Consider the following 15,843-nt stretch of genomic DNA (forward strand, 5'->3'; position numbering starts at 1 on the left):
TGTACCACAAGTAAAATGAAGGTTTTGATTTGTTCTTTCACTTTTTCTTGGTCTAATTTTAAAGCCACAAATGATAGGCATTATTAGTCAAATGAATATTGGCTTTCAGAGTGTTCTCATGAAAACTTATCAGTTATGTTCTTGGGGTCCAGGGTGTTTTGAGCCCAGAATTTGTTAGTTGTAAGTGAAAGAAAGTTAATCAACTCAAACTAATGAAAAAAGGACATGTTTACCTCACTTCACTGGAAAGCTCAAGGGTAGATAAGCTGGATTCAGGGGCTGCAAGTTTGTCTCAGGGCTTAACCTAGTTTTCTCTCATCCCAGCTCATCTCTTTTCTGTGCTGGTTGATCTCAGCCCCATGTTTCCCTGTGGTCCCAAGATGACTCTCAGGATCCCCATCCAATCACCCATTGCATTGAAAGACAGACAATTGCCTTATACAGTCCCTTACAGGCAGACAATGCGAAACCATGGATGATAACCTCATCAGTGTCTCCAGGGAAACTTAGGTCCCTGTAAGGACGCAAAACTCATAATTCTGCTGCATGTAGAGTTGCACGTTTCATTTATAGTAAATTTAATTTTCTCCCATCTCTGGCTGGTCACCATTTCCTGAGAACTGCTCATTTCACCGAATGAAAGATAATTCACAGCTCACGTGTTTACACCAGGGCATGTAAGGCCACATTGCGGGGGAGCAGGTCACGTGCATTTTATTTTCATTCAGCCACTTAGTGCTTGGCCCACCTGCACTGACTTTGGCATCATCACTCTCGCTGCTTCTCCCAGCTCCCAGGGGTTCTACGGTAATTAGCAAGAGCACCTGGAAAGCTCTAGGCGCTCCTTAAAAAATCGAAGTGCCACGTGATGTTACTCTGCGACTAGAAAGGATGGTGGATAACAAGGCGGGCTGATGCAGGTCTCTCGTGCACCCTCCATCACTGGGAATCAGCCCCTTCGTCACAGTGGATGGAAAGCTTCACACTTAGTCTGCAGTATTTGGGTGAGTGAGGTCCCATGGTGAGAGCTTTGCATGGTCCTGGGTGTGCACAGTCAGCTCAGATGGGTGAATGCGGAATTAGTTTCCCTTCAGTGGCATCGTCTGTGCCGTGCTCCCAGAAGAAACTCAGGGCCGTGGTTCACTCTTCCCACCATCTTTTTGCCTAAGTGAAAGTTATCAAACCCGCCAGTGCCCCTTCCACGTGGACCGCAGAAGTCTCAATCTGTCTCTCTGTTGCCTCCGCCTCCCTTCTCATTATCGTCACAGGATTATCTTCTGGAAACGTGTACATATGTCGTTCCTCAGCGGCTAACTCTCTCCCTGCTCGCCTCAAAGCTACCGAATAACAGCCCAACTCTGCAACCTGGCTCTGAACACCCTCCTAGGTCTGGGAGTTACCTACCTCTTAAAAAACTCTTTTTCTTGTCTCCTTAATGATCCCTCTACTCTCCCATATGATTCGGCTTTCTGCTACTTTGAATGACCTTCACTAACTGTGTGTCAGCTTCCTTACTTGTGTAATAAGGTAACGATGATTATCTCCCCTGGACACGGTGGTAGATTAAAGGGAATATTTTATAGAAAGAGGCTAGGATGGTGCCTGGCACATTCATGGGATATCAGAATGCTGGTTGTTATTATTATAATCTCTCCTTCCTGGCTCAGCCTGAGAACTGTTTCTTTTCTGATGCCGTTCCCAGTCCTTGGTCTTGAGGGATTTTTCCTTCCACTGAAATCCCAAAGTGCTGTCTCCACATCATAATTTGGTATTATGTAAAAATTATCATGTATTTAGAGTTTGTATCAAGTCCAATTTTACATGTCTTTCTGATTTGCTAAGCTTCAGATTCCCTTGTGTTATATCTTTATTTTTCTTTTCAATATGTCTCAGACTACAACTTCCTCTGTGGTAAGCGCTCTCTGGGTAGCTGCCGGCTGGCCTCGAAGGCCCTGGCTCACCTCGGCCACGGCTATGCAGCATGGCTATTGTGACTACCATTGTGCTCATGGAAGCAAGAGCCAGGGCAGGTCCAGGGCTCAAGGGATGCAGAGACGGCCTGTGGCCAAGAAGGGACAAGGTGGAGGTACAGCCTAGTTTTCCTGGGGAAGAGTTGTCTGAAATAGTTTGCTGAGGCCCTGAATGCAGTCACTAAAGAGTTAGGCCAGGATGCTTTGAGGTTCAGAGCCCCTACCCAAGTCTGTCCTGCAAAGGTGGCTCTAGAGACAGAGGGTCAGTGGTTTTGGCTTTGGAGCTGGCCAAGACCAGACTCATAAGGCACTACTCTGTTCTGAGCCGACCACTTCAGAACTGAGATGAAGGGCCATAACTAGGGTGTTAGAACTGGCTCCCTAGTGGCTGCTCAGAGGGGCCAGGTCACACAACTTGGGTGAACTTGGGCCAAAAAGAGGCAGGAGACAGGAATGAGCCTGCAGATAAATTGTTCTCCTTCCCTCTCCCATTTGGTTCTTGGGTCCCAGTTTCCAGGCAGCATCTGGAGACAGTCCATGCGAGTGGGCAGAATGTACTTTATGGGTAAGGGTCCACCTTCTATTTGCTATGCTTTCTACTCTGCTATCCTTTCCCCCTCACTCTGGCTTCCAACGCATTGCACTCCCCAAGTAAACAGGCTGCAGGTGTTGCCTGTTTGTTTCCTAGGGCACCCTGCCAAGAAAACGTTACTCTGTTGTCTTTCTCTTCTCTCCTAGCCTCTCCTCTCCTCTCCTCTGTTCTTCTTGACTCCTTTGTTCTCCTCTGTCCCTTTTCTTTTGTTTCAAATAAGATCATAGTAGTTTTTCGGGGGAGGAGTCCCAATGCTTCTTCATCTTTGGGGCTAATGCCCTAAGGAATCATGGGGGCAGTAGCTTTCTGAGCGGGATTCAGGATGCTGATCTTAATAAAATAAACGTGGGTGCACTCAATTTTAAGTAATCCCTTGTATGTACATGCATTCACATTCATATTTGCCCAAAAGATTAAATGGGAGAGTCATTATTTTCTTTACCAAAGAGTTCACATAAACTTCTATCACACATAGATAATGATTTGATTCATCACTTTCAGCTGGCAATGAACTTTGCAGTTGTAATCCTAGTGTAAGAGGCCATGAGGAGGCTGGCCATTGCTGAGAGCTGCTGCTCTGAAGTGAAGACAGATCCACTCTTGCTATTCTTCCCTGAAAGTTGGGGGTAGTGCTGGCTTTCCTTTGCTCTCTCATTGCCTCTATAGTGGGGGAAATGCTAAATACTCTATCTAAAAACCCTCCATCTCAGCACTGGGGTCCTTCACAAATGTCTGACATGGCTACGTAGCCACTCGTGTGTGTGTGTGTGTGTGTGTGTGTGTGTGTGTGTATGTGAGGGGGTGGGGCTGGTAAGTAGAATAATGGTCTCCTGAAATATCTACGTCTGAATCGCTGAAACCTGTGACTAGGTAACCTTACATGGCATGAGGGGCTTTGTAGATGTGATGACGTTGAGGGCTCTGTGATGGGAAGATTATCTCGGATTACTCAGGTGGCCCCTAAATGCAATCACAAATGTCCTCATGAGAGGGAAGCAGGAGTATCAGAGTCTGAGAGATTTGATGATGCTATTCTGCTGGCTTTGAAGATGCAAGAAGGGCCCGTGAGTCAACAAATGAAGGCCACCTTTCTGGGAGCCGCGAAAGACAAGGAAACAGGATTTCCCCCTGAGCCTCTGGAATGAACATGCCCAAGAGCTCCCTGTGTCTTATAAATGTGGACAAAAGCTAGAGGCAGGTCAAGGTTGCACAGAACGCTTACGAGCTCCCACCGCAAACACGGGAAGGAAATGCTTTTAAAAGCAGTCCATTCACCTCATCGTTATTCCTCCAGCAAAACATCTCCCTCCTGTGCCCTAATCAGCTCGGTGACCCAAATGTGCCTCAGTGCTTTATTAGGAGTTGGCCAAAAAGTTCGCTTGGGTTTTCTGTAAGATGTTAAGGATCTTACAGCCTTGGACCTTACCAGGGTCTAAATGGGAGGAGAGGAGACTTGGGCTCCCCGTAGAGGTCAGGGTGTGTGTGGCCAGCTCTGCTAAGTGCCTCAAGAGACTCCTGAAATTTCAGAGGATAAATGGACCCCAGCAGGGGGATGTATCAGGAGGTCGGTGGGTCACAGAACCTTTCACAGAGGAAGGGAATGACCTGTGCTCAAAGGATGGAAAAGTATAACTGAGCAGAGAGGAGGATGTGTGTGTTCACAGGCAGAAAAGCAAGAATCTGTAGTGTTTAGGGTCCTGATCCTAAACTGTTTTGACCTGACTCTGCAAATGCAAGTCTACTTGTCTGATTTGAGTCTTTCTGAAAATATGACTATTTATAGGATAGTTCTATAGCTGAAATACTTAAGATGGAGTAAAAGAAATGATTATGCTGAGAAATCGGGGAAGCTTAGGACATGGATATGCTCTTAATCCCTTTGAATTGGAAGCCCCTGAAGAAATACAGCTGTCTCTGGCCCTTTATTCACCTGCAGATTAAATGAACAGATATTAATTGAATAATGAAACATCTGCAAGGTGGTGAGGATTGTGGTAGTTTACTGTGATCTCACTATTCGTGAGCAAAGACAAAAACCAGCAGCAGGAGGTAATGCAGGTGGACTCAGATCTCAGGAATCTACTCTGAATAAATAGTCTGCGGTAACACCTGCTCCTCGTGCTGAGAGGGTACATGATGTATATATTTTTAATATTAGATTTTTCTTTTTAAAATATTTTTGGCTGTGTTGGATCTTCGTTTCTGTGCGTGGGCTTTCTCTAGTTGTGGCGAGCGGGGGCCACTCTTCATCGCGGTGTGCGGGCCTCTCACTGTCTCGGCCTCTCTTGCTGCGGAGCACAGGCTCCAGACGTGCAGGCTCAGTAGTTGTGGCTCACGGGCCCAGTTGCTCCGCGGCATGTGGGATCTTCCCAGACCAGGGCTCGAACATGTGTCCCCTGCATTGGCAGGCAGACTCTCAACCACTGTGCCACCAGGGAAGCCCTAGATTTTTCTTTTGAAAAATTTGAATTAAACCTCAATAAATCTGAGTGTGGAAGTGACTGAGTATAAATTGTCATGGTCTTAGGTACAATATTCAGTAACTGGTTAATTAAGAATCTACACAGAGAGATTCTCTAAGTGTGAGATTTCATAAACCATGGAGATATTCTGGAGCAGAGGTCCTGGATGACACTGTTCAGATGACAGAACAGTAATTTTTTAGACTATTTTTAAATTAATTAATTAATTAATTAATTTGGTTGGGTCGGGTCTTAATTGCAGTATGTGAGATCTTCATTGAGGCATGTGGGATTTTTCATTGTGGTGCACGGGCTCTTCATTGCGGCATAGGCTTCTCTCTAGCTGTGGCACACAGGTTCCAGGGTGCGTGGGCTCTGTAGTTTGTGACACCCGGGCTCTCTCACTGAGGTGCGTGAGCTCAGTAGTTGTGGCGCACGGACTTAGTTGCCCCGTGGCATGTGGGATCTTAGTTCCCCGAGCAGGGATGGAACCTGTGTCCCCTGCATTGGTAGGTGGATTCTTTTTTATTTATTATTATTTTTTAACATTTTTATTGGAGTATAATGCTTTACCATGGTGTGTTAGTTTGGGTAGGTGGATTCTTTACCACTGGACCAGCAGGGAAGTCCCAGTAGCTGTTATAGGTTGTGCTAGAACAGAACTCTATAGAACAATCTACTGTAGATATTTTACTTAGTGTACGTGTGATCCCACTATTAGAATCTCACTTTTCTGTGTCTGCAACATTTTCTAGTTTTCTTGGGTTTCCTACTGAATTAAAATCTCTTCTAGTAGATGATACAATTTGAGCCATTGTGAGTCATGACCATTTTAGTTGGGATTAGCTGATGGCAAATTGATAAGGGAAGAGCACATCCTGCAAACACATGTGAAAGGAGTCACAGGCATCCAGGAGAGAAGGACCGTGCAGCCCAATGTTAGCAGTGACATGAGAATGTGTGACTGTGCCTCCACATAATATGTCAAGGCTTGGACATATTATGGTTTATCATTCCAGGGACTCAGGTTGCTGGCGACAGAAACTCATTGTACCTAATAAAGGGAAAATAGAGAAATGTATTGAAAGGATATGAGATGCCCATAGAACTGAAGGAAAGTATGAATAAATAAGCCATAAGCAGGACAAGAACCTGGACAGAGTTGGAGAAATGATGGGTAGTGTCTGTGGGCCATGTTTGGGATGAATCCAATTGTTTTCCAGTTGTTTTCTCTCTTTGAATCTCTCTGCACAAACTCTGAATCTTGGGTAGGAATGGGGAAAACCTGGCCTTGGTTTATCTCCCGTTGGTCAGAGGAGGGAAGGACACCTTGAATGATAAACGGCTTTGTCAAAACCATCAGCCCTAGATGATCTCTATCCCGAGGGAGGAGGAAAGGCAAGGAATTGTTCCCCAAATCAGTGAGATGAGGTTTGGGTTGCCAGCAATGACAGCTATCATCTCGAGACAGCTAGAAGTTCTCTAATGTTTCAAATGGGAGGACAGTTTTGTCTATTCACTTTCATCGTAGACTTTAGGGTTTCTGAACAAATTTGTCAAGGCTTAAACATGAGGGTGCTTATAAACTGGGTAATAAACACTAGAGCAGAGGGACGATCGGAAGAGGCTGCGATGACTCTGACTCATGACTTTATTTTCATCCTGAAGCACAAAAAGGTAAATGACATCTTGTATAACAAGTTCCGAGTTTCTAAGAGAAGTTTGTACACAGAGTTAATGTATTATTGAGAAAAGCCTGGACTTCTGAGGTGGAAGGATTTATCAAGTTGAGTTTGTTTATTTTTATTTTTTTGGAGGGGCGTGACTTCTTTCCTTTATAATATGAAATTAAGAAATTAGGAATAGGAAATAATATTTCATAGGGATTTTTGTAAGATGTGTGAAGCTCTTGGTATATATTAAGCCCTTAATAAATGTTAGCTTCCTTCTCTGTGTGTTTGTGTGTATGTTTCTCTTTTTATATGAATCGTATGTACTAATGTAGTCTTCCTTTCCCTGTAATGAGCTGCAAAGCAATTCTCTTCCATTTTATTTTTCTGCTTTGGAGCTGGTGTTGGTAAGTGGTGCAAATAGCAGACTAGACTGTGTCTATCCCAAGGTCCGTATTACAAATATACAATCATTTTCCCCTTAACTATAGATGAAGCTATTTATATACCTGGTTGTCTTAAACATCTCAGGTAGCAATTGTCAGCTATAGTTGAAAGGCAAAATGAAATCCTCTGTGGATTTGAATCATACCTAGAAGCAAAATCATGTAGTTATGAGTGCTTGGTTGGGCAAAGTAAAAGAATTGTATTAAAACACCTAAATTGCACTGAATTGTAGTTGTGTCATTCATTGCAATTTAAGTATTCTAAAAGATTTCTTTTTATTTGTTCAACCAATTCCTCATATTGAAATGCCTTGATGGGGTGAGTCTTCCAAATATTTAAATGAGGCTGAAAGTAGAAATTGGCATAGAAATAAACAAGAAGCTGTTTAGGGAGGCATCTAGGGGGTGAAGGAAATAACTTTGGAACATGTAGGAGGAGGAACAAGTCATCTTGGAAAATACAGTAAACAAAATTTACCCATTGGCCCCAAGCCATGGGAGAAATTAACCCAGGGAACCCAGAACATGGAGAATGGCCTTCAACATCAGAATAGAATTTGAAATCCAGCCTTGCCTTTTCCTGGTAGCTGATTGACTTTGGACACGTTTCTCAGACTCTATGATTTTCATTGTTCTCATCTGTCAAATGAGGCTAAATAATAACTCCATCAGCAGGGTTATTGTGAGGATTAAATAAGAAAGTAAAGGACTTTGGAGTGATTGGAACATACAAAACATTCGATAAATGATGCCGTGTTACTAGTTTAATACATTGAATAATATGTGTTCTGAGATATAAAAATTTTCATTCATTAAGAATACACCTGAAAATGATGCCTTTGTTTATAATTGATAATCTTATTAATTTGCACATACTAATGCTGAACCTTGTACAGCATGAAAGAAAAAACATGGACTCTGGGGACAGACAGATTTCAATCTCTTCTGCTTGGGAACTGAGAGGTTCGGCAAGTCACTATAGCTCGCTGAATCTCAGTGTATCCACACGGTGGGGATAAAAAACTTATCTCTTGGAGTTTTGGGAGGATTATGAAATAACCAATGAAAATTGCCTGAGTATATAGAGTATGCAATAAACACTAGTTCTTTTCCCCTGTGGTATTATTCTGAGCCTATCGTAATCCTATTATATCTCATAGTCACCTCAGAATACGGATAGCATATAGAATCTTACAAATGGTATATATTATAACGGAATCATAGAATATAAAATTTGAAAGTACATCTGGTGAAAATGTAGTTTAAACACTGCTGATTGATGGGCTAATATCTTCTGAAACATCCCTGGCTAAGTAAATCGCTAGTTAGTTTCTGGGATACCTAGACCCTCACTACCTTAGAATGGAGAGGCAGTTCCATCTATAGGCAGCTTTAATTGTCAGGAAGTTCTCTGTATTGAACAGAAAGCTTCTCTTGGCGATTTTCCCTCGATAGCCAGAGTTCTAGATCCTGAGGAGCTCCACATCACAGCCCTCTGTGTATTTCAAGTCTGCTCTCATAGAACAGCACCTGGCCTGTATTGAAGATTTCCTAAATGAATGAAGGAACGAATGAATGAGCAAATGAGACAAGAAATGAGAACCGTTTAACAGTATTAATGCTTTGCTGCCTCTGCTGAGAATGTTAGCACGTTTTCTTTTGCATTATATTGTATCATTCACGGTAAAATAAGGAAAGTAGAGTCATTATGTGTTTTATAGAATAAGATTTATTATAGGAGTAAGGCCTTACACTATTATGGAAGAAGCTGGAGAGGTAAGGGTTTGAAAAGAGGAGTTGAGGGATCAGAGAAACATCATTAACCAGGCTTTCTGAAGCACTAGCACAAGTGGACCAGTGCAGGGCTCACAAAGAATATGAGAAGGCAGGGACATTGCCTGGGAAGGGGGCCTGGTGGAGGCGTCTAAGGAAGGCTGTCACCTCTGCACCTGGCTGTTGGTCAGTGGGTCAGTGTATTAGTCAGGGTTCTCCAAAGAAACAGAACCAATGCAGGAGTAAATACATATATATATATATATTTGTATTTATATATAGATTTATTATATATACATATATATACAATATGTATGTACATGTATGTATACATATATATGTATATGTGTATATATAGAAAGGTTTACTATAAGGAATTGGCTCACATGATTATGGAGACTGGGAAGTCAAAAATCTGCAGTGTGTGGGGCTTCCCTGGTGGCGCAGTGGTTGAGAGTCCGCCTGCCGATGCAGGGGACACGGGTTTGTGCCCTGGTCCGGGAAGATCCCACATGCCACAGAGCGGCTGGGCCTGTGAGCCATGGCCGCTGAGCCTGCGCATCTGGAGCCTGTGCTCCGCAACGGGAGAGGCCACAACAGTGAGAGGCCTGCATACTGCAAAAAAAAAAAAAAAATTCTGCAGTGTGTGCCAGCAGGCTTGTGACTCAGGAGAGCTGACAGTGCAGTCCTGGTCCTAAGACAGTCTGCTGGAGAATTGCCTCTTGCTGCAGAAGGCCAGTCTTTTTGTTTTGTTCAGGCCTTCAACTGTTTGGATGAGGCCCACCCACATTCTAGAGGGCAATCTGCTTTACCCAATGTTCACTGATTTAAATGTTAATCACATCCAAAAAAAACACTCTCTGGGGTGACACTTAACATTCACCATCACAGTCATCAGGGCTGGCAGTTAAGAAGAGTTGGATACAGAGGAGGGAAGAGCAAGGATAGAAGCTGGAACCTGCCAGCACTTCTGCCTCTATCCTTTATTGCATCTAACTATGGTGATCTTCAAAGAATAATGGATACTGTTCACTTTGTCTTCCAAATCTTACATTTCCTGGGAGGGGATTCAGGGACTCTTAAAGCTGGTAGACAAGTTGACGTAGTATAAAGGCAGCACATTCCACGCCCTATCAACTTGGCATCCATACACACCCTCTTAACCCATATTTAACTTTCTAACATGATGCAACGATCCCTCAAACAACCTAAAACATGCTACCCCTATTTCCCCCCAAAAATACAAAGTCTCAGCAGTCACTTAATCCATCTCCAGGTGATGTTATTCCTTTTCAAGCTGCGTCATGCTGTTCCTTTGATATCTTGTAACTTAAATACTGAGATAAAAGACTAACCAACTATTGAAATGTCTGATGATAGATATTAGGGTGATGCGAGAGGGGGAATAAAAGAAAAATGATTGGTTAATATATGCACAAATATTCATACCAAAGTAAGAAGAACAATGCTTAAAATTACTGCAGTTCTTGTTGCTATAACTACTCAGGTGGACCTACCTGGTTTTTAATTTCCTTCTTCCTCTGCCCATTCTGGCTGGTCATGGTTTTTGCCTGGCAGGATGACCCAAACTTTCTTTCGTTGTTACAGTTATTTAACAATGATACAGCCAGTTATAACTTCATGCTCATAAAGTTTTTTTTTCCCCCAGCTGGTGCCATAACTGAGTTATCAAAATGCAATTCAATTGTTCTATCAGACCAGTGACTGATCGGGAGTGACTAGTGACTTCCACATACATGAGCTCGTTGTCACACTTTGTTGGATGTGATATAATTCCCAAGTTGATAACTAGGCTCTGTGGAATACTATGATAAATAATGAGGCATTCTCTGGGTCTATAAATATTGATTTTTGTCAGAAGCATTGTGGGCAGAAAAGGCAGATTCATACGTAGAGCAAGTATCTCTTTCAGTGAGAACAGAGCACTGCCCCTTCCATGATGCCTGTGGATGACTGCATGGTTCTCCCAGGGAACGATTCTGTATCAGAGATTCAGCATTGGGCTCTGCTGCTGGCAGATTGAACAGTCAGCAGTGGCTGGGTCAGACCAGTGTTACCCCGTGTATAATCTCCGTCCCTGTCACCATGGCCATTTGGTTAAAGAGGCTTTGGGGCAAGGGCTGGGGTGTCTTGGAAAAGAGCCACATAGACATCTACAGAATAGGTCATCTTGTATCCCTGATTATCCTCCTCTGTTCAGTTGGCTCTTTAATGACCATTCACATAAAATCCAAACATCCTCACACTAGGCCCATTCAGAGAGCTCAGTCCATATACCTCTTCCCAAGACCTATTTTATCATGACTTTTTTTCTCTAATCATGTGTTTCTCCTAAGTCTTTGTCCATAAGCTTACTGCCCGTGAGTCAGTGTAGATCTCTATGTCTGGCCATCTGTCCTTGCTTGAACTTCTGTCTACTGGGAGGATTTTACTTCACTGTTGCCCTTTAGGGCCACTCCAGAGTGGGGCTGTGGTGCTGCAGTTGTCTATTTTGGGGTGATGGCAGAATATCCTGCAGAACCATCTATAAATCAGGCCTAAAAGTTTTCTTCCTCAATCAACTGATTATTAGGAACTCCCCATGAGACCATATCTATCACTACATAGCTAACCTCTTGCTAAGCCTGGTGGCTTCAAATAACAACCATTTTATTTGCTTGCTGTTCTGAGAGTCAGGAATTTAGAAAGGACACTGTGGGGACAGCTCATCTCTCTCCATGTGATGTCTGCTGGAGCTGGGCCATTCCGTATGGCTTCTTCACTCGCTGGTCTGGTGGTTCAGCTTGGCTGGCTTGACGCGGGTCATATATCTGGGGCCTCAGTTCTCCCTGTCAGCTAGACTTCTGGGCTCTTCTCCATGACCTCCCTCTCTCTTTGTGTCATCTCTGGATCATCTTCCAGTAGGACAGCTGTATGTCTTACATGAATTCTCAGGGCTTCTAATAGCAAAAAAGCAGAGGTTCTAGGCCTTCTTAAAGCTTAGACCCAGAACTGGCCCAATGTTGCCACCACTGTATTCTAGTGCTTATTAAGCAAGTTGGGCCCAGCATAGATTCAAGGGGCAAGCACTGCACAAGGGCATGACTATTGGAAGGCATACATCTTTGGGAACTTCTGTATCTGACTAGTATATATACCACCAAAATGTTTTAAAAGAATATTTTGTTGTTCATATAAAACCCTAATAAAATAAAACCCTAATAGCTCTGTAACTTATAATTTATAGACAGAGGAGATATATATATATAAACAACATACATATATAAAAACAATATTCAGGGCTTCTCCTAACATCAGGCTATAGGAATACACTGATATTGATAGCTCTCGAGTAAAAGATGAATTCATTCTCTTATGTCCTTGTTTGGCTACCACAGGAGTGGTAAATAAAATGTCCCCAGCCAAAGTCAACTTATTCTCCTCTGCTGGCCATTGGCTGTTATCAAACCATTGGAATAAACTAGTTTGGCAGGTTTATTGGGCATTGTCGAATGCCCCAAATTACTAGATAACATTTGAAAATATGATCCCATGTGTTTTTTCTTCTTTTTACTCCTTTTGACAATGAAGTTCTTTTATCATTTAAACTAATCCACAAACTGTAGGCTGTCAGGAAAGGAAGGACCCAAAAGAACACAATGTGAACAAACACTCAAATGCTTGGCTTTTAGTTGTAACACAGGCTTTAAAAATTGTTGGTAGAGTCCATAGTCTGAAAGCCACAGCATTATAGGTTTGTAATGCCCAGACATCTTGATAGAGAAAAGTATGTGAGGCTTTAAAGTAGCCATTGCCTGGAGGACAGAGAACATAGAGTTTATATCATAAACAAGAGAAAAGGGGGAGATGTGAGATGACCAAGAGCAGTATTCCCTCCAAAAAGCATAAGCAGTTGCTTTCCCTTCCTAGCGTCACTGAGATATAATTGACATGTACCTTTGTATAAGTTTAAGATGTACAGTGTAATGATTTGATATGTCTATATTGCAAAATGATTACTATAATAGTGTTAACGCATCTATCACCTCACATAGTTACAATTTTTTGTGTGTGTGATAAGAACTTTTAAATCTACTCTCTTAGCAACTTTCAAATATACAGTGCTGTGTTGTTAACTATAGTCACCATGCTGAACTTTACAAACCTAGAATTTATCTTCCACCACCTTCACTCATTTCCACGCCCCCCCCCCCAGCAACCACCAGTCTCTTCTGCTTCTATGAGTTTGGTTTTTCTAGATTCCACATAAGAGTGAAATCATACATTATTTGTCTTCCTCTGTCTGACTTATTTCACTTAGCATAATACCCTTGAAGTTCATCCATAGTGTCACAAATGGCAAGACTTCCTTCTTTTATTATGGCTAATATTCCATTGTATATGTATATCAAATTTTCTTCATTCATTCATCCATTGATGGACACTTAGGTTGTTTCAACTGGCTATTGTAAATAATGCTGCAATAAAGTGAGGGTGCATTTATCTCTCTGAGATAGTGATTTCATTTCCTTTGGATATATACCCAGAAGTGGAAATGATGGATCATATGGTGTTTCTATAAAAAAATTTTTCTATTTTTCAGTTTTTTGAGGACCCTCTGTACTGTTTTCTGTAGTGGCCCATACCAGTATACAATCCCACCAACAGTGCACAAGTGTTCTCTTTTCTCCACACCCTCCCCAGCACTTGTTATCTCTTATATTTTTGATAATAACAATTCTAATAGGTATGAGGTGATATCTCATTCTGGTTTTGATTTCCCTGATTAGTGTTGCTGAGTACCATTTCATATATCTGTTGGCCATTTGAATATTTTCTTTGGAAAAATGTCTGTCCAAGTCCTTTGCCCATTTTCTAATTGGATTATTTATTTTTTGTCTATTGAATTGTATGTATTTCTTACATATTTTGGATATTAACATCTTATCAAATATGTGGCTTGTGTATTTTCTCCCATTCTGTAGGTTGCCTTTTCATTTTTTTGATTGTTTCTTTCGCTATGTAGAAGCTTTTTAGTTTGATGTAGTCCTACTTGCTTATTTTTGCTTTTGTGGCTTGTACTCTGAATCTCATAACCATAAAAATCATTGCCAAGACTGATGTCAAGAAGCTTTTTTTCTAAGAGTTTTATGACTTCAGGTCTTACATTTAAGTATTTAATCCATTTCGGGTTAATTTTTAATCCATTTTGAGTTAATTTGTCAGTTTCTAATTAAGTGAAGCATACACCTACCCCATGATCCAGCAATTTTACAGGTGGATATTTCCTCAGGAGAAATGAAAATATATGTCCAAAAAAGACTTGTATGTGAAAGTTCATAGCAGCTTTATTCATAATAACAGCAACAACAAAAAACCCACCCTGAAAATAACCCAAATGTTCATTCGGTAGCTGGATTAACAAATGGCACACTATTCATAAAATACAATAAAATGGAACAAACTACTGACACACAAAACAACATGAATGAATCTCAAAAACATGATGCTGAGTAAATGAAGCCAGACCCCAAAGAGTATGTACTGCATGATTTCAGTCACATGAAATTCCAGGACACACAAAACTAATCTTTGATGATAGAAATCACGAGTGCCTGCCTGGGGGTGGGGATTGACTGGGAAGGGCATAAGAAGAATTTCTGGGTGATAGAATATTCTATATGTTGACAAGTGTACACGTTATACAGGTGTATGCATTTGTTAAAACTAATCAAACTACACACTCTATGTTGTACTATAGGTAAATTATATTTCAATAAAAGGAGTAGATAAAAGTTCACCCAGCTGGTGTGAAGTGGAGATTCAGAGAGAGAGTATATATGATTTGGATGCTGGTAGTTGTTGGAGATGCCTCTCTCCAGCCTTATTCACTATATTTTCTTTCTCATATCCCAAGAATGTCCAACGTGGCATCTGAGCTAGCCAGCTGTGGTGCCCAGGGGATGAGCTGAGAGAGCCCCAGAGTCTAGAGCTCCCTGTATGTGTGGAGCAGGAAAAAGCCACTGAGAGTTGCCTAATGCCTTTTTGCGTCTGCCCCCTGGCTCTATCCAAGGTGGGCTGGGGCATTCTAGGACAGAACTAATGCACCTAGAGACTTGGAGTTGGGTCGGAGGAAGTCAGCTGTGGATGCTGTCTATAGTTGCCTCTTCCAACTGACACAGGTACAATGTAAACCACCCACTATTCGAAACCACTGCCAGGGAGAAAGGGGCTGGGGAAAAGGCTTGTGAGGACAGACTTTAAATCTTAAATTGCTACATTTAAAAATGGCAGTGATGGAGTTTACCTTGAGTGGCAAGATTAGGTGTTTCAACTGCCAAAGAGAAATGAGCTCTCAGGAGCCTAGATGATTCAGTTAAAGAGAAATGAGTGAAATCATGTTTCTGCTTATCTGAGTGGTTTAATCATTACACTTGGGTAAAGACTGCTCATACCTGGTCCACTGTAGATGCTCAGGGTTACTTATTTATTTAATTTTATTTTATTCATTTTTTTGTGTGTTTTTTTAATATCTTATGGATTTTCAAATTTTGTAAACTTGAAGATTTAAGGTGACCTTAGTTATTTAAGTTTTTCCCAGGGCTTTTAAAAATATTTAATTAATTTATTTGGTTGCACCAGGTCTTAGTTGCAGCAGGCAGGCTCCTTAGTTGTGGCATGTGGGCTCCTTTGTTGTGGCATGTGAACTCTTAGTTGCAGCATGCATGTGGGATCTATTTCCCTGACCAGGGGTTGAACCCAGGACCCCTGCATTGGGAGCGTGGAGTCTTATCCACTGTGCCACCAGGGAAGTCCCTCAGGGTTATTTAAAAGACTCTTTCTCTCTCTCTTTCCATCGGCCAAATAATCTTCAACAACTTAAGGCTATAAATGTAAAAGTAAGCCCTATACCACCTACCAGTGGTAATG

Source organism: Delphinapterus leucas, chromosome 4 (assembly GCF_059928025.1).
Source record: "Delphinapterus leucas isolate spDelLeu-1000000601 "Yukka" chromosome 4, BTC_Dleu_Yukka2, whole genome shotgun sequence".
NCBI lineage: Eukaryota > Metazoa > Chordata > Mammalia > Artiodactyla > Monodontidae > Delphinapterus > Delphinapterus leucas.